The sequence below is a fragment of the Dunckerocampus dactyliophorus genome, chromosome 10 (genome assembly GCF_027744805.1).
Source record: "Dunckerocampus dactyliophorus isolate RoL2022-P2 chromosome 10, RoL_Ddac_1.1, whole genome shotgun sequence".
In the NCBI taxonomy this organism is placed as follows: Eukaryota; Metazoa; Chordata; class Actinopteri; order Syngnathiformes; family Syngnathidae; genus Dunckerocampus; species Dunckerocampus dactyliophorus.
The window spans coordinates 26,017,535-26,044,845 of record NC_072828.1 but is presented as its reverse complement, the minus strand read 5'-3'; positions in this window follow the sequence as shown (position 1 = coordinate 26,044,845).

Here is a 27,311-nt window from a genome sequence, read left to right as displayed (position 1 = left end):
TGGAACAAGGGTCCTTATTAGAACCTAAGTCACAGAATCGTGGAAAGTTGAAACATGCTGCTGACCACCTCAACACAACAGCAATAATGTGTGTGAACAAGTATGTTCACACTACACACTGTGGCATGGAAGGACATGCAGTGCAGTGAGTGCACCCTGACATTTCAGCAACAGTGTAGCCTCTCATGGGACAATACTATAGAAATGGGGTCATTATCATGTTGGAAAACTTTTACAATGCCACAGAACAACAGCCACAGCATTGGGCTGGACTACAGACAACTATCTCGGTATCTGTACTCCCTTGTGTTGCCAGCTATTTAGACAATGATGGCTGAGCGCTGACAAATTTTTTGTAAATCTATACCAGATCTACACACCGACTCCTCTAGAGTATATCCAGGTTTCATTTCTATAACATTGCCCCTTGAGAAAATATACTGTAATAAAAATGCTTTCTGTATTGAGAGGCCACACTGCATATTCTTCCTTTCCCCCAAAATAAGGGGTGATTTAAAATTTGTTGAAGATTGCCTCCACAGTAATTTTGTTGTTGCGGCATTTTGTTGGAAAGTCTGATTGTGTCCTTGCGGCTCCATCATCACAATGGAAGCACAGTCAGTCCTGTCTGGGGAGCCTGATAAGCAAGTGGCTACTCTTCTCTATTGCTACACTTTGTTCAATCAGTCTGCACACTGCAAATGTCTGTCTCAGGGTCCTGTTAGTGCCTCAGTGTTGCGTTTGGGGACAAATATTGCTCAAGTTGGTTTGTGTCTGAAAAGAACAGCCCATTATCTGGCGCATGTTTTGTTATTCTTAAAAAGGTGTACTTGCATATCTTTGTTAAAACATACTTTGATGACTTGAGACGATGGCACTGTGGTCAAAGTTCATTCCCACTTTTCTAACATTCACTACTTTCCTTAATACTTACTTGATGCTACAAAAACAATCCAATACAAAAATGATATCTACGGTTTACAACGTTTTGTGGTTACAAATGTGCTCCCATATATGAATTAAAAACTTAAATCAAACTCAAGGAGAAACATTAGAAAAGGGACAAAATAAGAATTTGGATTGGGGTAGGGGCAAAGTGTGACCATTTGTCTAGCCTTACTCGTACTGTGCTGGTGAGCATGATCCAACTGAAACGCCAGCATCACGACGGCGCCCAGGGCTTGTTCCTATCACATTTGAAAAGTGCAAAAAAAAAAAGTTTGCCAGAGACAACCCAAGGGCTAAAGCGATTTGCGATTTCATCATCAATGATGGTGCTGGATGACCAGCCCTTTACCGTCATTGAAGATACTGGTGAAGAAAATACCTCGGAGCCACCGTGTGTATTTCTGAGCCTCAGGTATTTTTTTTGTGATGTCATGATGTTTGGTGAGGATAATGGCTTGTCAAATCCAACTTTGTTTGAGTCGCTCTTGTCTCCACACTGAAAAAAAGGGAAAAAAATGAATTTATAAAAGTGAAGTTAGTAAATGCAACACAATTAATTTATATTCTACTAATGAACACTATTTAGTCAAGTAGACTTACGATGTTTATAGATAATGCTGAACATGCTAATTTCTTTCATGTGGACTGAAATCTATCAAATTAAAAAAAAACAGTCAGTGTAGTAGAGTTCAATCTCTACCTGAAATGGAAAACATTCAAATATTGCCAGGACGAGTCATTAACCGCTTGGGAACAGAAGTTGGCGCTGATGCGCCCACCTTTTTGATGCCAAGACAATTGTCTTGTCAGGCCACACGGTGGTTAGCACTCAGGAGATCTGCTAGATCTGGGTTCAAATCTGCGCTTGGGCATCTCTTCGTGGAGTTTGCATGTTCGTCCCGTGTGTGCGTAGGTTTTACTCCGGTTTTACTCCAGGTTCCTCCCACATTCCAAAAGTTAATTGGTAAATCTAAAAATTGTATGAATGTGAGTGTGAATGGTTGTTTGTCTATATGTGCTGGCAACTAGTCCAGCGTGTACCCCGCCTCTCCCCCGAAGTCAGCTGGGATAGGCTCCGGCATACCCTCGTGACCCTAATGAGGAAAAGCAGCATAGAAAGCGGATGGATGGCATTTGCCTGGCTTTACCAGGTTAAATTTAGAGACCTAACTTGTGTTGTAATGGCACTTTCACTTAGGCTTTCAAGTTACATAATACATTTAAATTCTATTAGCATTAACAAATCAAGTTAACGGTGCAGTGGAAAACCACACCATGATAAAATCACTTTCATATTACTCAATTCATTGGTGTAAAATCAACTTGATTCTTTTAAACACTCAAACATAATTCAAATCAAGTAAATCCAAAGGATTATTTTTTTCAGTACAGGTGTGCACGAACTACAGTTAAATCTAAATTTCACAAATAGTAGACAGAAAAAGTTAACGGTATCAGCTTGAAAAAAATATTGTGCATCCCTACTTATTAGTTAGTTCCGAGCAGCAGTGCGCCAAAGAAAAAGAAAGCCATCACCGTGGAAGTGCAAATAAACATCATAAAAAGCTCCAAGAGAGGAGAAACACTCACCATTATTGGCTGCTCGATTGTTGTGAGCATTAAGCATAAAGATTACTGACTGCTAGAGGGGTAGGGGTCATGGATTCCGTGTGTTGTTCCAAGGAGATCTGGGAGGGAGAAGAGGATGTTAACCTTCCAGACTAGCCTGGGACAAAACTTTGAGAAAGTCAACCACACCCACAAGGATCAAAGTAAGGACTTCTTTTTTTGTGCTGTTTCATTTAATTCTTGTATTGAATAATAAGCTCTGACTGCTTTTTGTGACTCCCTGAGTTTTCCTCTATTCATTGATTTCCTATTGTATACTAAGATCCATCGTGCAATGAATTATTATATAGACTACATTAGGGCATTATTATTTTTTATATTTTTATTTTTTTTTAGGTCATAATGTATTTTTTCCTGCTTGGGGCTGAACCATTGTGTGCTCCCGCCACAATACTCACATTCCAAAAGGCGTTTTGATTTATATATTCATATTCTATGTCATGTTTTTTCTGTTCGCTTAATAGCCTTTTTTTTTATTTTATGTCATTTCTCTTGCAGCCCTTTTCTTTTTTTCAACATTAACATTCCATTATTGTTTTATTTCCTTACAAACATTACATTTTCATTTAAATCTCACTTTATGACATTCTTGTGGATAATAGCTTTTAAATGTTTGGGTTTCATAGCCTTTACTTCAATATTTTTGTTTTTTTCCCCCCCTTTCCGTTGTTGCTTGACTTTCTTTGATGTGAGGACCTTTACGACTTGTATCAAGAAACATATTTGAAACAATACCGCTATGAATCAAGTCTATGCCCTGATTTACATTGCTAATGTTTTTCTGTGTGCACCAGCTATATCCACATTTTACGAGTGAGTGAGATTTCATGCAATGTTAATGCGAGTCCACGATGCATGCAACCTAAGCTGCATTGTTTATGAACGTTCATGCAGTGATGTTGTTGTCCACCTGTTATGTGCTGTGCTATAAAAATTATGCTCCTGGCCGTAGCAAAATGGAAGCACATGTGAAAATTGTTTGTCATATAGAGATTGTGTTCAGACATTGCAAAGTAATCACATTCCATTAGCATATGTACCCCTCTGGGGAAGTGCGGCACCAGAACATGGAACCGGATGATGATTCGTATTATGGCTTCGTATGATTTTCAGTTGGCCGTATAAACTGTTTGACTTGCTCTTGTGAGGCATTTTAAACTCTGAAGCGGGGCTCGCTGACATCACATCAGATGGACGATGTGACCTCGCGACCCGCCAGACTGGCCTTACTACAAAACTGCCACGTTTGTGCCAATTCAAAAGTGGGAGCAGAGCCTGTCTCCGAATTCCAATCCGAACCCATAATTGGCGGCAGGTTCTGACAGCTCCTGGGAAACATCAGCATATACAGTATATGTTCATGTGATCATGTTAGAAATGTAAGGGTTCTTAAACAGTGCTTTTCATTGGCTGTGTATGTTGACCTACCAAAATGCTAAGAGAATAGAAAGAAACATTCAAATAAAACATCACAAACTTGGAAAAAATACAAGATAAACTCATCAGGAAAAAAAGTTACTTTGAGATAAAGGCTGATTTGTTACTGTAAAATACAGTAATCCCTCGTTTATCATGGTTCATTGGTTTCAGAACCAACCGTGATAAGTGATTTTACGCAAACTAGGATTCCTTATTTATAAATGGAATATTTTCATAGTTAGAGCATAGAAAACCTGTTAACCACCTTCTAAATATGGTCTTTTAACATTATTAGAGCCTCTAGACATGAAATAACACCCCTATAGTCATCTTTACATTTATTTTGCCCAATATAGTAGAAATAAGAAGAGTAAATAGGCCATTTAAGACATAAATAAGACATGTTTGATTTGTTACTGTAAAATACAGTAATCCCTCGTTTATCATGGTTCATTGGTTTCAGAACCAACCGTGATAAGTGAATTCACGCAAACTAAGATTCCTTATTTATAAATGGAATATTTTCATAGTTAGAGCATAGAAAACCTTTTAACCACCTTCTAAATATGGTCTTTTAACATTATTAGAGCCTCTAGACATGAAATAACACCCCTATAGTCATCTTTACACTTATTTTGCCCAATATAGTAGAAATAAGAAGAGTAAATAGGCCATTTAAGACATAAATAAGACGTGTTTGCGCGTTGCTGAAAATGTGATCCATGGGGAGTGAAGTGACGGACGGGCAGTAAGTGTGTTGGGGTTTCAGAGTTGAGTATCAGCTTTGTGTGAGTAGCAGCTGCCCGTGTATTTATTAGGGATTAATGCGCCTGTTGTGACATAGTTGTAGTTCAAACCTGTTCTTCTGCCGATTGTGTATCTGACCGAGCATTACAGTAACACTACTGACACCTAGTGACCAGTGTAGAATACTACATATCAATGTCTTTGAATACTTTGTATTTTAGTTCATTTAGCCATTTTAACACTTGAAAATGCTTAATTGAGGCAAAAAACCCTTAATGTTTGCTTAAATATGTATATTTTTTTAATAATAGGCCGTATTCAACCATGAAACAGCATAATTTATTTATTAACATATTACTGAAAAACCGTGATGGGTGAAGCTGCAAAATTCAAAGTGTTAAGTGGTGAGAGACGACTGTATTAAATTTAAAAAAAAAAGTAAACAATAATACATGGTGATAATATAATCATAATAATAAATATGTCTTAGTACAAATGGGTGCCTATTTTTTTATATGCGACAAAAAAATCGAACCCGTTGGATATCCTTCGTTGGGTAAAGAAATTTTTTTGGATTGACAGCATCATTGCAGCAGGAAAAAAAGAACAAACCAATTAAAGTTAAAGTAGACGACATTTTGTGAGTATTAATATGAAGCAAACGGACAACAAATTCTATTTTATAGTTTAAAATATAATTTCAGCCTATGTCTTTCACCGTCTAACTTGCATAGAAAAGGAAACAAAAGGATGTTGGGCTTCTCAAATGGAAATACTAAGGCCATGTGCACATACACTACCGGTCAAAAGTTTTAGAACACGCCAATTTGTCCAGTTATTTATAGAAATTCAAGTCATTCAAGTCCAATGAATAGCTTGAAATGGTACAAAGGTAAGTGGTGAAGTGCCAGACGTTAAAAAAAAAAAAGGTAAGGTTACCCCAAACTGAAAAATAATGTTATTTCAGAATTATACAAAAAGGCCTGTTTCAGGGACAACAAAATGGGTCAACTGTTTAAAGCTGATCTGCAGAAATGGAGGTTGATGAAGCCTTGGCAGTTGGTGCAGCTCATTCCTACAGGTGTTCCACGTTCTAGAGGACTTACTACCTCCTCTGTCTTTACTGGAGAAAGTCATTTGTTGCTACAAAAATGGCAAGAAAAAAGGGAATCAACCATGGAAGAGAGACAGACCATCTTAACACTTCAAAATGTAGATTTTTCATCCAAATAAATTGCAGTGTTCTAAAACTTTTGACCGGTAGTGTAAATATACAGAAATGCACAATTTTCTATGCATTTTCGCCTGTCGTCCAGACGCTACGGTAGGTACAGCCTTTGGAAAACTTCAGCCTGAGTGGACATTCAGTCCATCTTCAGCGTTTGTGGACGGGTAAAACAAAGCTTTTTGGTCTGTGTGATAGGAAATGTGCAACATTATCTCATGTTTTAAACCTCATTTCACAACAGAACATGAAGTTATTGACTTACGGGTGTTGGTTTCATTTCCTTATTTCATTCCGCCTTATAAACACACACAGGCGATTAAACATTCATGCTGTTTCCTGGGCTCTGTGTAAGTGTGCGCTTTTTTATGTAGATAATGTACTTGTGATGGTACATGTAATACATCAATATATGGATGAACGGGGGCGTTATAATGTGCGACCAAGTCAGTTGTGCTTGCTTTTTCAGGCTTCTGGATCGGCCAAAATGCGCGCGACAGCCGCTTTTATGTTCACAATTTTTTTTTAATGGATACAAACAACATTTCATCCTAACATTCACAAATATGGACACCTTAGAGTCTCCAATGACCATAACATGCATGCTTTTGGGATGTGGGAGGAAGTCTGAGGACCATGAGAAAACCCATGAACACAGTGACAACATGCCAACTCCACACACAGAATCCAACCCGCTTCTCCAGACTGTGAGGCTGATGTACCAACCACAAGGTCACCATTCAGCCGGAATACTAATACATGAACATAAAATAAACTTTATTATTCACATTTGCTTTTTGAAAGGACTTGGATGTTATTTTTATTTTTGCCCTGACAAAAATTGCTGCGTCTTTGCTGTTGGTGCATGACAAAATTCATTTCACGTCACCACTAAAAAGGAGTTAAAAAGGGACTAAATCAATCCCGAAAGAGTGAGAAGTAGACGAGTGGTCACTGCCTGCTATTAAAATTAAACAAGGTGAGCAGCAAAGGGCACACTGTATTCAAAATTGATATGATGGTGTCAAATACAAAGTCACGTGTCAGCTCAGTGGAGAATAGAAGGTTTTAAATAATACATGTTCATGTGGGACTCGTGGGCGTACAGCCATTGCCAGCAGTGCCAGTCCGCATCTGCAAATGACAGCGCCAATGCCAACGAAGTGGTTTAGTCAGTCTTACATTTTGGTTTTTGGTGTTGCTACTCCTCCGCCTTGAGAAATTTCTAACATTCATTCATTCATTCATTCATTTTTACAGTGCTTGTCCTCATTAGGGTCTCAGGAGAGCTGGAACTTACCCCTGGATCAGTCAACCACGGGACACAAAGAACCATTCACACTCACTTGGTTAACGTCAGAAATTCTGTTTCAGTTTGCTTAAATTTTCCATTTAGCGCACAATATGGCGCATGTCTTGTCGTGTTATTAATACACAGCGTGAGTGCAACTGTGTTCTCAATGTATTTTTAATCACAAAACGTCTTTGTTAGCAGCTTGCTAAACCATGGTTCCTTCACCCGTTTATGATATAATCAGTGACTCTGTAGCTCTTTGCTAACTAACACAGTAGTGCCAGCAGTAAGTAGAGCCTGTTCCTGGTGAATGTTGGCCTCCGCCAAGGCTGCCCTTTGTCACCAATTCTGTTCATAATTTTTATGGACAGAATTTCCAAGCGCAGCCAAGGCGTTGAGGTGGTCTGGTTTGGGGGGGCCTTAGGATCTCGTCTGCTATTTGCAGACGATGTGGTCCTGATGGCCTCATCGGGCTTTGGGGAGGTTTGCGGCCGAGTGTGAAGCTTCAAGAATGAGACTCAGCACCTCCAAATACCTTGTTTGAAAGGGAAGGAAAGTTGGGGCGTGAGATCGGTGCAGCATCTGCAGCAATCACTCCAGACTGTCCAGACTGTCGTGGTATAGAGAGAACTAAGCTTGAAAGCAAAGCTCTCAATTTACTGTTCGATCTATGTTCCCACCCTCACCTTTGGTCATGAGCTTTGGGTCTTGACCGCAAGAACGAGATCGCAGATACAATCCAGGAAGAGTTCAGAGTAGAGCTACTGCTACTTCAGTTGAGGTGGCTCGGGCATCTAGTCTGGATACCTCCTGGTGAGGCCCCCGGGGCACGCCGAGAACACGCTGGAGGTATCATGTCTCACAGCTGGCCTCGGTGTCCTGCCGGTGGATCTGGAAGAGGTGGCCGGAGACCGGGAAGTCTAGACTTCCCTACTGAGCCTGCTGCCCCCGAGACCCGGATAAGCAGGAGAAAATGAATGAATGGATAGATAGATAGATGAACAACTACATCTAAAAAAAAATTAAAACAATCAGAATTGGGCATCTTACCCTGCAGTGTGAACGTAGCCACAGTTCTGTCAAAGACAGCAACAACATTTTGTAAGAAATTAAATAAACGAGTCATTGATGGACTTGTTTACAGTGAAAGAAACATAAATGCACTCAGGCAAAGCTGATTATTGCAGTGTTAGTCCATAGAAAAGGCCGCCATTTACTGAGTATTTAACAGTGATGCAGCAATTATGTTGTGATCTTAACTGTCGTGAATGAATTGGCAAGGAACGTTTTATTATTCTTTGGAGTCAAACCTAAATCCCTCCTGCAAGACAACAAACAACAAAATCTGTTGCTGGGCTTTGGCTTGGTAAACTTGGCCGTGGCAAAGCACCCTGGTGTCCCATTGACTTCAAAACCCATAAATGTATGCCTTCTGTCTCGAGCACATGAAAGTAAGAAGTTCTGTGCTGTAGCCGTACGCCGCAGACAGCATATCTGTTGCTATGGCCGTTGCTAATTTTTGCACAAAAGAGCACTTTGAAGTTTAGAAGTGGATGGCAAACATTTGCATCAAAAAAGGGGGAAACTACGATGGAAAGAGATCTTTGCTAATGATGTTGCTCATTTGACGGACGTGTACAAAGAGGATAGCAGAGGTTGAGATGCAAAGGAAGTTAGGATGATCATAAATAGTTGATTTATGCATGAAATGCTAATAAGCTGATTTAGTTTCTCGCCACCTGAGATGTCCTTGGGCAAGGAAAATAGCCACACACACACACACAAACACCCTCTAAACTTCAAACTGGAGTTTGCAATTCCATTGGGAAGCCACAGTGACAATCATGTGGGTTATTTTTAATTTAAACGCTGACTCATTCATAATACCATTTTGTCTCCATCTTAAGAGCTGGGCTAATTTTTTTTATTTATTGAAATTAATGTGAAACATTTTCATCCGCAGCAAGGTTCAAACCAGTCCCACAGCGCAGTCCTTGCTGATTGAGTTACTGCCACCCCAACAGCCATCAGCTATCGTCTCACCACATTGAACGCATTGAACACCCCTTTTGCTGGCTGACAAATGTAACCAGCAGAGGGATGTTGAAATATTTAGCTTGAAAGAATGAAGGTATAAAACTCTTTGACCTGGAAAAGGAGGTACAGGCAGCAGGGCTGAGAAGTTGGTAAATAGAACACCGTGCAAAAACAAATCACGCCAAGGCTTAACATGGAAAATGAAATGAAAATCAAAACTTTCAAATTGGAATGGAGAGTGTGACACATTATGTGAGAAAATCTGAAAAAGGCCCATTAGCATATTTTTCTTATAAAACGGGCAATTCTAAACTTAGCAAAACGAAGAGGAAAATAATTAGGATGCAGGTCACCTACTGGTGAAATGAAAAGGGCAGGGGAAGGACACAAGAGTGCAAGTCAGGGAGGCTTGTTGTGATCTAGCCACCTGGCTCAGTTAGGCCACAGACAAGAGAGCAGTGGTCTTTGTTTCCGAAAATCGTCTTTCAAGAGAATAAAACCAGCAAATTATGACTTACAAAGACAGGCTCATGAGAAAACCTAACAGTTATAACTAGGGAAGGCCAATAATGTCGGCCGACCAATATTACCATATTATCATGCTCCACACAGCCACAAGGTGGCTAGCTTAGTATGTTGGAGGTCTGGAATTATTTAAGTTTGGCCTTTAGATTGTGACTATGCGATTTGCAATTAAAGCACTGGTAATGAGCGGTGTGAGTGAGGTGTCTTCCTTTAAAAAGAAAACTGCACTTTAAAAAGAAAAATTGCATCATCATCTACAATCCTTATGTGAAACATGAACACTGATTTCCTTCCCTTTTCTGTGCATTCTAAAAAGAGAAAACGAGCTGGCATGAGCGAGCTAACATTGCACGTCAGCGGATGCACCTATTTCGACTATAAAGCCCTCTAGAAAAACCTCTGTTTTGATGATTGAGATCATTACCAAAACTTCTTTCCTTGGCACATCGATTTGACATAGCCCATAGGAGCTAACGCTACTTCCGTCAACAACAGCAGCATAGAAACAGTGACGACACAATGGACGCTCTCATTGGGATGGCTGTGTCTACATCACAGAAAATGCTGACAGCAAATTATCATCTTGTTGAGTCTTTGTAGAAAAATTGAGAGCCAGTAGTATCCACTTTTCTGTCTGTCCCGTTGCAGTGGCGTGAGGCGTTGTGAGTGACACGGAGACTAGCAGCTAGGTTAATATACAGGTCAGTTATGGGAATGAATTTTTTTTTTTTTAGGGTTTATTGTCAAAATAGGTCCCTTCCATAACGTGCAATGTTAACTGGCTCATGCTAACTCGTTTTCTCTCATTAGAACGCACAGAAAAGGGAAAGAAATATGCGTTCATGTTTCATATTAGGATTGTGGAAGAAGGGCAACATTCCCCCAAAAAGTGCAGTTTTCCTTGAATTAGAGCCGTATGATTTTTTCCCCCCCAAATTTTTTTTCCAAATAATGAAAAAATAAAAACATTTTCCAGCGTAGAGTGTGTACTTTTGTGATAGTAAATCAAATGTCCTCTAATTACATCCCAAAATCCTTACATTTATTGATGCAATACATCACTGGTCAATTTTGCCAAGTATTTCAGAAACGGATGTCGCGTAGCTTGGCTAACTTTTCTCATTGGACGTCAGCCTCTGCACACACAAGATCCTCAACAAACTGTAATGCCCATGCTTGTGGTTAAGGAAGACATAGTAGCTAATGCAACTCCAATTACGTTATTAATGTAAGATATTTTTATGACGCCTTTTATTTTGACCATAAATTCCAGTGTTTACACCACACCCACAAAATTTAAAGAGAAAAATTCAGATTTGTCCATATATATATAAGGCGCACCGGACTATAAGCTGCACATGTCCACGTCATAAAATGACATATTGTGGCGCGGACAAGTCCTTGAGGACCAGGTAGCTCTTTCTTTGACAGGAGCCAATCATAAGCTATGAAAAAACTCACGAAAAGTTTGCCCACCCATTGGAAATCGCAGGCGGTCATTACTCAATATAAACAGTCTGACTCCGTGACATCTTACTATAACACTAAAATCCTCACATAGCAATTTAACACTCAAAAGGTACCTAAGGAATATACAATACAAGAACCAATACAAGTTTAAAATTGCTGCCTCTGTCCACCAGAGGAGCCCAGAGCCTAGAGGAAGGCTGACATCAATGCAGCGCCCTGGCAGGAATAACTAATGAAATGCTTTGCTGGGACTAAATGCAGTATGGGAAAAAGTTAAAATAGTTGTTTTTTTAAATTTTAAACCCGTTTAGGTACTTGCATTGTAGTTTCACTGGCATGCTCTGCTAAACGAAGCTAACCCTGCTAGCTTCCATTCAAGCTCCGTAAGAGAGGAGTTTTGAAGTTTTTAGGAAATTCTTGCTGGTGTTTCAGGTCGCCGTTTCGACATGTTTAGTTCAGGAGGGGCTGGGCTAGTGATGAGGTGATGAGCTTCCACCGTGATTGAGCGGTCCGCCAGGGAAATACTTCCCCACACAATCCCTTTCCTCACGACGATAGCATTTCATTCACATTATGTCAATTTGTGAGAGTTTCTAACCGAACATTACAGTAACATGACTGACACCTAGTGACCAGTGTAGAATACTACATTGATGAGCAACCTCGGCAAAGTGGGCAACTCCTTGTATACATTTTGTAGATAAACTAAATCGACATTAAGGTAACTTAGGGTAATAAGGTGATGACTTTATTATAATGCTTTTTCTCCCACGTGTTGCCAATGAGACAATTCACTGTGACAACAGCACAAAGAGCATTGGTGAAGAAGAGCTATTACAAAGCGGGAGAATAAAAACAATTTGCACAGACAAGCAAGTAGCGGTCAATAAAGTATCATAATACATTCTCATTACTTGAGTCAAAGGGACGGAAAATGAAGATGGAAATTAAAGAAAAATGTGTGAATAGAAAATAAGCGGAACAGACGTTTGCGCTATTAACTTATCCTGATTCGCCCAATGGATAAAACACCAATTAAGATAAACATGACGGAATTTTAGTCAGCTCAAATTGAATTCACAGTGCATCTCACCTATTTTTCTACTTTTCAAAATGTACAGCAAACATGCACTACTGTTTAAAAAAGCCCACCATTTTTACATGTTCAGGTCTTTATGCTTCACTGTGTTGTCATTTTGCACTTTGTTTGTTCCTTGAAAACACCATACATTTGTGAGACATATTTAGGGCTTAAACCTGGATTGCACTTCACTTGCTAGCTTCTGGCGCTAATGACCAATGGCAACTGAATGAGGGTTTTGGAGGTGAAGCTAATCTAATAATTCCAAAATTCACTTTTATTGCAAATGTAGATCCTTGTACGAGCGTTTGGAGGAGTAGGAGGGGTAGCAATCTGTCAAAAGCAGACATTTTTATGAACATATTACTTGCAGATTTTCGCCATTTGCTGGCAGGCCAGAAAAGGCAACCCCGTGAAAAACGGGGCCCTAATTAATAAATCATCGTGTTTGGTGAATGCGGCCCATTATTAGTAAAATACAAATGCATATTTAAGCAAATGTTACGTATTTGTTGCCCAAATTCAGCATAAAAATAGCTCAAGGAACTAAAATATAAAACACAGGCCACTTTTGCGGTCGTTACCCAGGCGAAGCTGAAACTTAACTCTGTAACCCTGACGTCACGTCTTGTCCGCCTCTCTTTCAGGTCCCCTGGGGAAAAATGTATCGTAACACACTTAAGCACGAGTCTTACTTATGTCTTAAATGGCTTATTTACTCTTATTTTGTCTACTATATTGGGTAATAAGAGTGTAAAGGTGACTATTGGGGTGTTAGTTCATGTCTATAGAGCTCTCATAACGTTTCCAACCATATTTAGAAGGTTGTTAAAAAGGTTTCCTGTACATTTATAAATAAGGGATCCTATTTTGCGGGTTAGGAATCAATTAACCGTGGCAAACGAGGGATTACTGGACTTCTTATCTGCCATTATTGTGTATTTTCTTCTTTGTCCTTTGCACCACAATGTTGAAGTGACAACTATTCACAATTCTGTTGGCCTTTTCACCTTCTGTCCTTAACCCTGTAAGACCCACTGTGGTACAACCCTGTAAGACCCACTGTTGTACAACTCTGTAAGACCCACTGTGGTACAACTGCCATTGAACAGAACAGAAGAAATCCATACACTACATCTGTGTTGAATAAAAATGAGCATAAGAAATAATAGAGGACAATGTAGGGAAACTGCTCGAGGCAACATGCTGGTCCTTGCGCAGTTCTATCAAGTAGCATGCGAGCACAGAAGTATAATCATCTTGATGCAAATAGATTGGAATTACAGTTGCCTTCTCGGTAGCCGTCCTCTGGCAGCCTCCTGACGGATTGGGTAGTCTGGCAAACACCTGTCGGCCTGCCTCACCCTTTTATATTTAAGTCATTATTTCATTACTCATGCTGTGCTTACTTTGTGTCTCGCCTCAGGCACCCCCTAAGCAGCGCACCAACCCCACCCGCAAATGCAAACACGTGCACTAGCATGCGCCTTCCCATCGTCAGAGAACGAGTATGGGATTAAATATGAATGAGGCAGCAGTGTTTCGTTACGGAGGGTGACATTGGACATTATGCAAAGATGGGCACAATGAGTGGAAATGGATTGCTGGGGGTTAACATACTGACATACTTGTCCAGAGGGAAGAAAAAAGTAGAAAGTATGACACTCAATATCAAGATATGATCATTTTAAAACAGGAAAGGAATTAATTTAGTGAGCTGTACTATTGCAAGCATTCCACTGTGCAAGACTAATGCAGGAAACACAATCTCGACGTCTCATGGTTTGTTACTTTCTGCTATAAAACCCTGACATAATTGAAGTTGATGTTTATTCAGCAGCACATGTTGAGGAATGACAACCTACATTTTCCAATCAGCTCTTTGTACAAGAAACAAGTTCAACACTCCTTACTTGGGAACTCAGTCATTTGCATTCCAGATCATCATTTTTTGATGAAAATGCAGAAAAACAGACATCAACGTGTCACTGTAAATGTAACAGAAGCGGACATTACGTTTTAGAAAGAGACAAACGACTGATGTAATTCTGTTTTATGGCTGCGCTGCTCATTCATCATTATGACACTGTCTCAGAATGATTATTCACTGTGTTGTCATGTATGGATTTGGTTATCAATACATTTTAAAATGTTGTTTTACATATAAAATAATGGGAATTTAATTAATGTAATGTAGAACCTTTATAAACCCTTTATTAACTATACAAGCAATGATTACATGACATAAGAGTGTTTTATTTCCCATATATTCACGTGGAACGACCCTTTTCCCATAGATTTGGCTCACCCTCACTCACATTATAATGGGATGAATGAATGGCTTGGTGCCGCTACTTCCAGTACGTGGTATCGTAATGCATTGTCAGGAGCACTTCAACTTGCACAAGGCACATTTCCATTTGCAGACCACCAACTAGCTTGACCCCACAGTGCTAAATGGACCGACGGTCATAAACTGAGTGATAGAGTGAAGCTGAGATATTCCAAATTCAAGGTGGTGAGGGATGACTGTACACTCCTATGTTAACCTGAACAAACTAAGCCCAGTTAGTCATTTTTTCCTCTCAATATGGCACCCCATGGCAAAGAACCCTCTGAGGATGTGGGGAAAGAAAAGAATTCCTCCTCTACATAAAGACATTCTAGGCCAGGGGACGCCAATATGTGGATCGTAATCTTTGGGACTTTGCCCATCGATCGCAAAAATAAATGTATTATCACATCAGTGCCTGCCCCTCCCGGAGACTGACCAACAGTCACACATTTTGACCGCTGAACCCACCTGTACGACTCGCCACTCTCCAGGCACGCAACCCCGAAAACCCAAGCCCGGAACCAAGGCCTCAAACCTGACCGGGGGTACCAGTGCACGCCACACTGGTTAGCCTCGTCCGAAGCGTTGAGCAAACAATGTGCAGAATTTGACAGAGAGAGCGCATCAATGTGCCCGTAATTATTGCATGTCAATATGACTAAAAATCTGCATTTTGTACCTCAAAATTAAAAAAGGTACAAACATCAATGCATAGATGTGCACCTCTAAAAAAAACCTTCGAGATGCGGCGATGCGGCTCATTAGGGCTGACTGTTGTGATGGTGGGGGTACAGCTTGCGCAGGTTCACGGCTGAGACCAAGGATCTTGGGCTCAAGGAGGTTGGTGACCACTGTTTTAGGCTATAAGAAGGTTGCCAACTAACTGAAACTGAGCTGCAACACGGTGGCCAAGACCATACATCGCTTTAACTGGACAGGTTCCACTCAGAACAGGCAGAACAAAACATGGTCGACCAAGAAAGCTCAGTGTCACTGAGGGGACAGCAAATCTAAGTGTTTCTTTCGTTTTGTCCCATGAAAAAGGCACCATAGAATATTTGTAGCAATGTGAGGGGTGTACTCACTTTTATGACATCCTGTACACCTGAAACTCAATTGACTTGCATCCCTCCTGTCCAAACTCCCAGCTCAAGCAGGCACCGCCACGCTCTTCCGTCGACGATGTCCCAAGTAAGGCAACATCAAGCTCAGGTTCTTCAACCGCACACCAACCCAGACCAATAAATACAAATCCAAGACATTTCTAAAAAAGGAGTGATTTGACTCTGAGAACTTTAATGAGCTTCTTTACGCCAATCTCGCTGATTGGCGTAAAATCTTGAGGGTCTAATACATAACTTTCCCACTATACAGACCGATAGGTGCTGGCTAAGTTGAACGTTCCAGGACAAATTTGTATTCATCAGTTTGTATTCAGACCCCACGACTCACTGGCATTAACAGCACAACTTTTAAAACCACAGCACTGTCATAAATAAAGCCTTTGCTTCTAATGTTCCTGACCCACATGTGAACTCGTGTCGTACAGGTGTTATAAAACTGTTATTAAACTTTATTTTAATTTGACAGATGGCAAAGCAGCTGCCATGGCAAAAAATATTATTACAAGCCCTTCCCTTCTAATACTTTCTTCACTTCCATTTTTGACGTCCTATTAGACGCGCAATCTTTGTGCTGTGGGATTTTTTTTTTTTATTCACATGGAAGCAAATTAACATATTAGATCCAACTTACAGACAGACAGATGCAGTGGCTGATGTAGATGTTTTTACTGTACACAGAAAACAGCTGAGTGTTATTCATCGTAAGAAAGGATGACCAAACATCTTGTTTTCCCAGGACATGTCGGACCATCCTGGTTGTTTTTGTTTAAGAAAGTGATGAAAATGTCCTGTTTGAGTGTTGAAATGGTAAATACTAGGGATGCTCTCAACAGGGTTTTATGCTGCCGATCATCATACCAAGAATTCATGAGTGAGATTGTGCGATACCAGTACCAATCACATGGATTAACTGTGGAGTTCTCAATGTATTTATGATGAGTACTATTGGTTAGGGGCGCGGTACAGGGGAGAAAAGTTAGGATAATTCCAAATGGGTAATTATTCAAAAATAAGAAAGGTGGGGGGGGGGGCCCCCAATGTGATTTTTTTTTCAGGGGGCCCAGAATTCCTGGCTGCACCCGAGATGAAAAAAGGAACCACAAAAATCACATAATTTAGACAAAATTATATAATACTAGTGTTGCTTCTGTTTATGTACATTTTCCAGGTAGTGTACAATACAGTGCGAGTCTGTATGTGTATAATATATATATATATATATATATATATATATATATATATAGTCATACTTGTCTATAGCGGCCACTAGAGGGAGTCTGCAAAAGTGGCCGCTATAGACAGGTGGCCTCTATAGACAGGTTGGCGTCCAGTTTGAATGTTGACCAGTAGAGGAAAAAAAAAAAAAAAAAAAGGAAAGAAAAATAATAATGTTGACCAGTAGACGGCACTGCGGACTGCGGATGAAAGTTGTACAGCACTACTAGGCTTGTTATTATCATGGTTCATGGTTTTAATCTTGAACATGCATGAGTCAAACAGTAGCACATCACATAGTACAATTCACAATTTTGCATGTCCAAAAAGGAGTAGGAAGAAGCAAAGCTTATTTAATCCTACCCCTCATCAGTTTCACATCAGTTGCAATACATTTATTCACCTCTTGTTCTTCCAAGTGTACTTTGTAGGTCTACATGACAATGTAGTGCAATCATAGCCAAGGTTTTTACTTACTAAAAGGAAGCTAGAGGCTTAATAATAACTGATAAAATACTTCAGTTAAGTACAATCAAACTCAGTTTTGCTCCCGCTGCCGCATGCATGGTAGCATATGTTTTTTTTTTTTTATTGTAGCGTCGCTGGGAGCACGTCCTGTTCCCAGCCTACTTTGCGGTAATGTTTTGGTGCAAATGCTCTTAAAGTTACATGTTTGACCAGGAAATAGCAAGCTCAAAAGAAGATGGTTTTTTATGTGGAACAACTGACAGTTTGTGTGGATCTTGTGAATGATTGTGACTGAGCTAGGACTCAGTAATTAAAGTCTACACACGACGCCTTCATTGATTGAAAAACAAAACTTTTTCGTGCATGAAGCTTCTACTTGAGTTGGTAATTTGGCTGCTATATGCAGTCAGATATTGACCAAGGGAGACAAAATGGGTGGCTGCTGGCTGCGTTGGACAGGTGACTGCTATACACAGGGTCTATAACATGTAAATTTGCTGGGGGGGATTTTTCAGTGGCTGCTATAGGCAGGCGGCCCTTCTATAAAGGTGGCCGCTAAGACAGGTTTGACTGTATGTATGTGTATATGTGTGTGTGTGTATGTAATATATATATATATATATATATATATATATATATATATATATAAAATATATAAAATAACATAACAAAGAAGCTAGCTTGCTAACAAAATGGCAACCAGAAGCAGCCCTTCTATGAGGTCGTCAGCGGTCAACTCTCAAAAATGTTAACACAAAATGCGTTTTTATAGTTCTACATGCATGAAACTATTCCAGACGCATATAAAACTTGAATGAAAGGGATGAACGAACATTTAAGGATACTTTTACCTTCACTGAAGATGTGATTCTTGATGCAAGTGTTCCTAAAGATACGACGTGGCAGCGAGACACAACACAGACACCTTCCTCTTTTGGCATGACTTATTTCTTCAATTCAATTCAATAGTGTTTTGCACCCTCTCGATCAAAATGCTGGCACTTTCTTTGGCTCCATTTTGGGGTATTGAGGTGAGAAACACTGTTGAATTCAAGAAATAACTCATAGCAAGGTGGTGTCTCGCGGCCACATTGGTGTCTTTGGGAACACTCACATCAAGTAGCACGTCTTCAGTGAAGGTAAAAGTATCCCTAAATGTTCACTCCATCCATTTCATTCATCATTTATATGCATTTGGAATAGTTTACCGCGTGTAAAGCTAGAACTGTAAAACCATAAAAACCTGTTTGGAATGGATTATTTGGTTTTACAAAATTTCTGAGAGAAATTGATTCAGTTGGCGTCTGTTTCGGTTAGAGTTGAACTTGGTGGAACAAATTAATGACGCTGACCAAGTCATCTAGCACGATGGATTAAATTATTTTTTGGGGTTATTTGCTTAGCCTTCTGACTGTCACGCTGAGCGCTGACTGTTGCTGTACTGCGAGCCTCGAAAATTGCACCTACTCCGTCAAGTGTTTGTTCTTCAGATTTTAAGGCTTTTTAATGTGCTAACCTGGTGATGTATTTTCCTGGCATGTGTTTAATCACTGACAATTCATTGTGACTTTCTCTTGGAGATCAATAAAGTATCTACCTATCACTGTCGCAAATTGCATATAATCTGAGCATCCCTAGTCAATACATTAAACATAACTATGCAACACAGCTGGGTTCACCAATATTTGCTCAGAAAAAGACCCAAATATCACTTGTGACACGAGATGGAAGCAGTTGCAGCGGGTTTCACGTCATTTTTGACGTTCCAAATGCCAAAGTGACTGACAAATGGCAGCGACTTAAGAGATTAGCATGGAAACTGCCATAAATACAATTCTATCAGGACAAGACACCATTTTATCATGTAAAGAAGAACAAAGACTAGCACTGAAGGCTTTTCATAATGGAAAGGATTTTTGTTAGGAGGTCTTTTCCCGACTATCAACTACTTTCGAAACACTTTCTATTTGCTCTTTCCCTAAGACATGTGTCAAACTAACTTGAAATAAAACAGTGTCACCATAAAGAGCACGAACGCTTTCACCATTTTGTCTTAGTTTGTGGTAATTACGCACAAAAAGTTTTAATTTATTAGATACACCTAATTTGATCCAATTCCTTAAGGTGCTGGCACAGCATCAGAGTGATAATTACAAAAAAAAAAATAATAATCCCCACTGTTGATGCTGCCTAATAACGTTGAAAGTTTATTATGGTTGCAGAACCAATTTAGTGATTTAATTGTGAGTAAAAGACACAAGCAGGGCAAGAAAATAATAATAAAACAACTCAATTTGTCACCCCTTTGTTCCACTGTCACGTCGCCAGTTTCCTTACAGACGCCTTGCGACACTCGGTTGCTCAGCTTAGGGTCAGAGTTGACTTTTACCCAAACAGAGATAGTGATGCAAAATGCATTATGTGATTAAAATGGTGCTCTCAGGCGACATAGTGGGTGTGTTTGCTGCACAGATCTGGGGCAAGCCTTGCATTCATCGCTCCTCTGGAGGAGCATGTCTGCCTTGTCAGCTTTAAACAAAGACGCAGAAAAGCTTCTGCTGAAGGCAGCGAATGTAAGCCTGTTACCACATCTCCGTCTCAGACACACCCCCTTACATTGTCACACACACTTGCAAACATATGATCACATTTGTGTACACACGGGTATAGTTGTGATTAAAGCACATGTAAGTACACACTGCTTCAGAAAACATGTACTAAACCCCACGACAGACTGCACCATTTGTGGCTTGTATTGTACGTGCCAAAATACCATACACCAAGTAATTCAACAACAAAACACGTTTATAAGAATTTGCACAACCTGGTAGACACTTTTTATAAAAAATGAATGGTTTATAAAAAAAATGACTGCATGCTCTCATTCAGATTAGTTCACTTTCACTCACTCCGCCTTTCCCTTTCTTTCAATTTGTTCTCCTCTCACCTCTGAGGCACAATCAGCCTCTCTAATCCATTCCCTTACATTAAGTGCTGCTTCCTCCTCCATTCGGCCTCGAGCGCTCGCAGCACCAGCTGCAAACAGTACCGTTGTTTTCCTCAGAAAACCCCCTCCTGGTCACGGCACGGAGATGGAAAGAAAAGGGAGACAAATCCCTCTGGCAGCTCTTGGAAGAAATCCCCATTTTTGCTCCCCCCCTCCTCCCTTAAGGGAGACATGGTTCTTTTTTAGCTTTTGTTTGGGAAATGTCATCGAACAAAACAAGCAAGTTCTGCCTGCTATCCATGCCTTTGGAGCTGAGCTATTTTGAGCAACGAATCAGATGAGGGAGATTTGCCTTGGTTCTTAGCTTTTCCACCACAGTGGAAATGGGACATTCCACTGCCTGTCCAAAACAAGCCACCTGAATTTCACTGAATAGGTAAAACCTTCTATGGGACAATTACTGTGCTGAATACAGCACTTATTACAGTTTTCATTGTCATATTTTCATTTTACCCTCTGACATGGTTTATGGCGCAGAAGGTTCCAAACACCACAAGATGAGATGTAGATTTCATGTGCGAGCACACGCAAATAACCGTTAGTGGACAGTAGACCTGATGGAGGTTGTGGGAAGAATTGAAATTTACGGGACGCATCCTCAGTAGTGTTCCTCAGGTCATAGGGTGTTTCGGCCTTTTACACTATACACCCTCACCAGAGGCGGCCAGCTGTAGGGTGATCAGTCCTCAGCTTGCGTCCCAAGTCCAATTAGCCATGAGAATCACCTTGGACATCTCATGGGACTATGCATGGCAGGGGCGTCCTGTTCCCTGAGTCAAGCCTAAGCCGACCGCATACCTCCAGTCAAACTACTTGGCCCAACTGGGGTCGTTCCTCTTCAGCCAGAGGCACTGGCTGCTTCTTTCTGCGGCCTCCGATGCAGCTTTGACGGCTGCGTGCTGGTTCTTGCCCTTAACTCCCAAGTCCTTCAGCAGGTTTGTGGTGGATGTTCCCACAAACCCTGTGCACCCAACCTCCACTGGGCGGACTTCCGTGTTCCAGCCACGATGCCTTGCGTTGGCGGCTAAGTTGGCATACCATCGGCCTCCTCCATAGAATCCTCCCAGGGTACGGTAAGTTTGATTATGTACACCTTCTTTATGGAGGGAGACCAGAGCACCAGGTCAGGCCTCGAGGTGGTGGTGGCAATCTCTGAGGGGAACACCAGCTGTTTGCCAATGTCTGCTAGCATCTTCCAGTCACGTGCAAGGGACAGCTGGCTTCTCTCTGATGGAGTTGAGTTGCTTCTGGTAGCTGTAGCCCCTTCACGGACAAAGGCCGTTGCCCATGGTGTTGTTAGAGTGTTAGACGTTGGCAGTGCTAGGGCGTTGGTGCTGGCTCGTTTTTCCTCCAGTGTAGCAGCAAGGCTCTTTAGGACTTGGTTATGGCGCCAAGTAAAAGGCACTGAGAGTAACGGTCATGGATGGCATCAAAATATTTTCTATACAGCAGAGCCCCCGCCGTCACCCCTCGTTTATGGGGGTTAATAGTTTCCAGGATTTCCGCAAAGTAGGATTCAATATTAATCAACGGAATATTTTGGTAATTATAGCATAGAAAACCTGTTCATGACTTTCTAAATACGTTTTTTTTATTATTAGAGCCCTGTAGACATGAAATAACAACCCTATAGTCACCTTTACACTCCTATCATTCTTTGTTTCCACCACATTGCTCAGGCTACTGGATCACTGCAGGGACTTAAGAGATGGCCGCCGCTCATAGCATATAGCAAGCTGCCGAGCTAATTAGTTAGCCTCCAATTCATTTGCTCTGAACTTAAGAAAGTTTTTCAAAACAGAGTGGGGAAGGAGGACAAAAATATACCACTTCCACGAGGAATGGAAGGAGAACTTATTTTCACTCTATCATGTCAGACATGCCATGACTGATAAATTATATGTAATCTAAGTCTCATCAATGTAACAGTACTGAAGTGGTCATGATGCTACATTTGTCTTTCAATATTTTTGGACTAATAATAGGCCACAGTCAACCACAAAACAGTGATGGGAGTGATGTTCAAACCGCGATGCAGCAAAGGCCGACTGCATTTATAATTTTGCATTCATAACCCCCCAAATTTGCAGATTTTTGATGAATTCTTGTTTTTTGGGGTGGGAAACCCCACCCATTTGTGATTTTTAACTTAAAAAATGGGTCTGTTTTTTCGGGGGTGCATTATAAATATCGGACTGATAATTGTTAAACTTATGATGTGATACCAATTAATCCGATAACATTAAAAATAGCTCAGATTAAGGCTGGGCGATGTCAATATTTTTAAAATATCGCTATTTCTTTAAAGCACGATATCAAAAACATGTCAACCATATCGTTCATATCGATATAGACTGGATTTGGACGTCTTCCAGGAAACATCACAAGCACATACTGCCCCAAATAGGATGCTATTGTGGTAACAAAGACACAGTAGGACACAAGGACATTGTCTGGGCTGCAAATAAGCAATCAATGACGTACCAGTTCGCAATGTTCCAATATCTTAGTTGAATACTTTCAAATACCACAGTGTCAGCATAGGGGATGGGCTATTACTCTGGTCTCAGGTGTTCTGGCACTAAAACCCATTGTGAGCTTCTGAAACAATAAAGGCTGTTGGTCTGCCTCCACAATAAAAGTGCAATATTAACACTGTGGCACTCATTGCCTTGTCATCCTTCATCTGCATGTAATACCGACAAATTATTCATTAGTTTTATTGTGTTACTGGGCTGTAAACAGACTATGGGGAATAACACCTTACATATAGATTTATAGATGTTGCTCTTTTAATTCCAAGAAAAATATGAGTGAAATGATGAAAACAATTTTAAAAATAAAAATGTTCTTCAATACAATATAATAATAATTTTGCAGTTATTGCATTTTCTTTATAGCTGTTACACTTTTAATGATGACATGCTTCATTTGCTCTAATGATAAACCATAAACATTTTACATTCAAGCAATGCATGGACAATGAGCCCTTGTAAAAGTTTACCTTCTACAGGTCCTGTTAGTGTTATTCACAAAGTCCATCCTTCACTGGCCTGTTTCCCACTCGGCCTCTGGAAAAAAATCACCATCATGTCAACCCTGCAGTAACCTTTGGGGAAGGAAAGGAGTTTTACAGAACAATTAAAACACAGGTACTAAATCTTTATTCAGCTCCCGCTAATCTCACCCTTAAAGAAGCTATACTCAAAGCTAAATCAAAGAAAGGCTTCCATTAAGCCGTGCACAGAAATAGCCAATTTGCTTCAGACCTTTTAGCATTGTTGGAGCTTACTCTCAGCAGCTGACCTGATGTGGATTAACTGAGCAGTAATTATCTAAGGAACATTAATGGAATTTACAATTTCAGATTTAGCATTCCATTAGCCAAAACATATTGAACATTCATTTACAAACATAAAATAGTTTGTAAATTCCAATTTATTCAACCCTCTCTGCAAATTATGTTTATTTGCAAATATAATCTTGCTGTATTTTGCAATAACTAAACTAACTAAACAACTAAACAAAAATAATGAAAATATCTTAACTGATTTAATACTGCAAACCTTTAAAATATCCATCAATTGAAAGTTTCTACATTTTCTACAAACTTGCTCACACTGGTGTATGAATGCGAGTGAATTTTTGGTCGTGGTCGGAGAGGCCTTCACACTACCCCAGGCCAGCTGTGGCTACGGATGTATCCATTACGACTCCATTTTTATTATTATTCTGAAAATAAATGTAATGTACATTGTACCGTCTCGGCCGTGAACCTAGGCAAGCTCTACCTTGGTCCTTCGAGCCTCAGCTGCCTTTCAAGGTGCCTGGTGTAAAAAACAAAGTCCATCCTGAACAGTGACTGCAGTAAATAGAAACGTATACCGGTAATTAGGGAATTTAAAACTGTCCCTAAGATCGACTGGACGATCGGGATCAATGGGGTTGGAAACCCCTGCAATATGGTTTAAATCAAGAATCAAGGAAATGGATGGCTGGATAGTCACAATATATACAGTAGAGACAGAGAGATATCGGCACATTCGCGATTCAGCATTCATGGCCTCTCAAATTCAGGGATTTTTGGTCAAAAACAATTTTTATTTCCTCTAAAGACAAGCCCTTTTTTCTGCAGGAAACACATCTCATTTAACATAAGTCGGTAATAATAGTGTTTTTTTTTTGTCAAGTGTTGACATTCTGCTTGTTTTTCCAGCGGTCCTTGAACGCACCATTGTTGTGTCCTGTGGCTGGCTACACTGACTCCAATTCCATCTGTTCATGGATCATCGCACATTATCATTCACTAATGGTGAGCAACTGTACGTTTAATGAGGCATATTTAAGGGGAGAGTTCGGATTTTTTGACACAAAGTTGTAGGACATCCCCATAAGTAGTGTAGTGCATCAACATGAAGTTGGCAGGAGGTTTTGGAGGCAAGGGAGGGAACCGTGCATTAAAAATAAACATCTTTATGGGCTTATCATTTACTTGTGGGTCTTTTGCAATTCGCTGGTGTTTCCGGAACAAAACCCCACAAAAAGTGGGGATCTGTTGGATATGAAAACATAAACTTGCTTGCTGAAACATTTTCAAATTTCAGTAGAAAGTGTGCCTCCCCTTAAAGCTTAAAAAAAAATATATATATTTTTAATTCCTACGGTGAAAAAGGAGACTGGGGCAAGCAGAATGTATTCATTAATTTAAGACCATCATTTTGGAAACGCTCGAGCATCACATTGAGGAAAGTCACCAGAGTTTTAATCGAAAATTAAACATTGCAGTCGCAAAACTTTTTTTTTTTTTTTTTTTGCCCAGGACTGTATGGAAACTGTCAAGGCATCATACCGTGTGACGCTACGCAGAGTGAGGGAAGCAGTTTGAGAAGCTCCGGCTGTTTCATGTTCTCTGTTCACTGTCCCACACTTAAACACTCCATCAAGTGCGAGTGAGGAAAAAAAATCATTCCTGTCGACCTTTATTTCCCTCAGTGTGGGTGGTTTTGTTAGAGACGCTGAATTGTCAGAGAATCTTAATGCGGCTCCAAAGAACTGTGCACATTCATACGTCAGCCTAAACCTTTTCAGGCCTATCAAGATCAATCAATACGGATTATTCTGCACCACACACAAGACCGATGTCTTCACCGTTGAAAGGAGGTATAATAATTCTTCAGGCCAAATTGGATTAAATCTTATACAGAGAGTGAGATCAAATGTTTGTACTTCTATAAGTAGATTTGTTAGGTGAAGGTAATGACTAAATAAATGTCAGATCAGCTAAATTATAGGCGTTCAACAATACATGAATCAAACATTACTGTAACCCAGATGTGGATGCTCCAACTACAAAAATATTTATAAACATTTAGAAATAAGGAACCCTACTTCGTGGAAATTCACTTATCACGGTCAGGTGTGGAACGAATTAACCACAATAAATGAGGGAATACTGGACTATTGACTATGAACAGGACTATTGGTGAATTACGTGCTCTCTTTATTGTCACGTTGAATTGAATTGTGAATTGTTTATTTGATTTGACAAGCCCCAATTATCCAGCCTCCAAAAATAGTATTTATTATGGTCAGTTTTTGAAAATATGTCACATTACCACTGACAAATAGATAAGTTTTTACATGAATAGCTGCCAAAAAATGTCCCAAAATTCTACTCTTATGAGCTATTTTTGTTGCCATTGATATTTGTCCAAACAAAAAGGTATGTTTAGTTGTATCAGACATTAAAATGAACAAGAAACCGAAGAAACAAGGGTGGTCTAATAGTTTTTTCCATGACTCTAATGCACTAGGCAGCCGTGTTTGCGTGATGAGGCGTGGACAAAATGCGCATGACAGTCGATGAATGTGTTTTTATGTGAACATACTACTACTCAACAAAACCCGACTGAGTACTTGTGGTGTTACAGGGCGGCGTGAGTCGGTTCTGGAACCGAAGATGCAGAGACAAGATCCGTTTCCAAAACAAAAGTGTCCTCACAGAGGGAAAAATACAATGGGCAAAAAGTACCACAAAAAAAGGGCAATGCCACTGACAAAGGTACTAACACAAAAAAGGGCAATGCAACTGACAAAGGTACTAACAAAAATCCACTACAAAACTAGTAGGCAGAAAAACTCAAATAGTAACCAGAAACAAAAAACACTGCTTGACCGCCGAAGAAAAGCGGGCAGGTACTCACAGCTACCAGACAAGAGATAAAAGCCAGACAGGGTAACAAGCAACACGAGGCCGGGCTGAGCGGACAGCGTGTGGGGCATGAGGGTACAATCTGGCAAAGGTGTGGTGCCACTGCCGTGCTAATAAGGCGACGTAGATAATGAGGCACAGGTGCGACCGGAGAGCTCCGCCTGCTGCAGGGAGGTGGTGCACTGGAATGAGTGACAACACAGAACTTAACATGTGGGCCCTTAAACTAAGATTTACAATGAAGAAAAAAGGTTCATCTCTGAACGGTGTCTGGGAGGCTTTGGTTGCTGCTGCACGAAAAGTTCATGGTCATGTGATCAAGAAATTGACAGACTCCATGGGTAGAAGGGTGGCTATATTGGCCAGTGATTTATTTTTGGATAAATATTTATTTGTAAAGTTTGTTTATCATTCTGTGTAGTAGTCGTGAGATGGGAATTTTCTTTTCTTTGAGTTGCCTAATAATTCTGTACACTAATTGTTGCCTCATACTTGTGCCCTCAGAGATATTCTCAACAAAAGCCAAACCCTCACTCTCACTTCCTTAAAGAGTCACGTTTGAAGTTTAGCAACGTT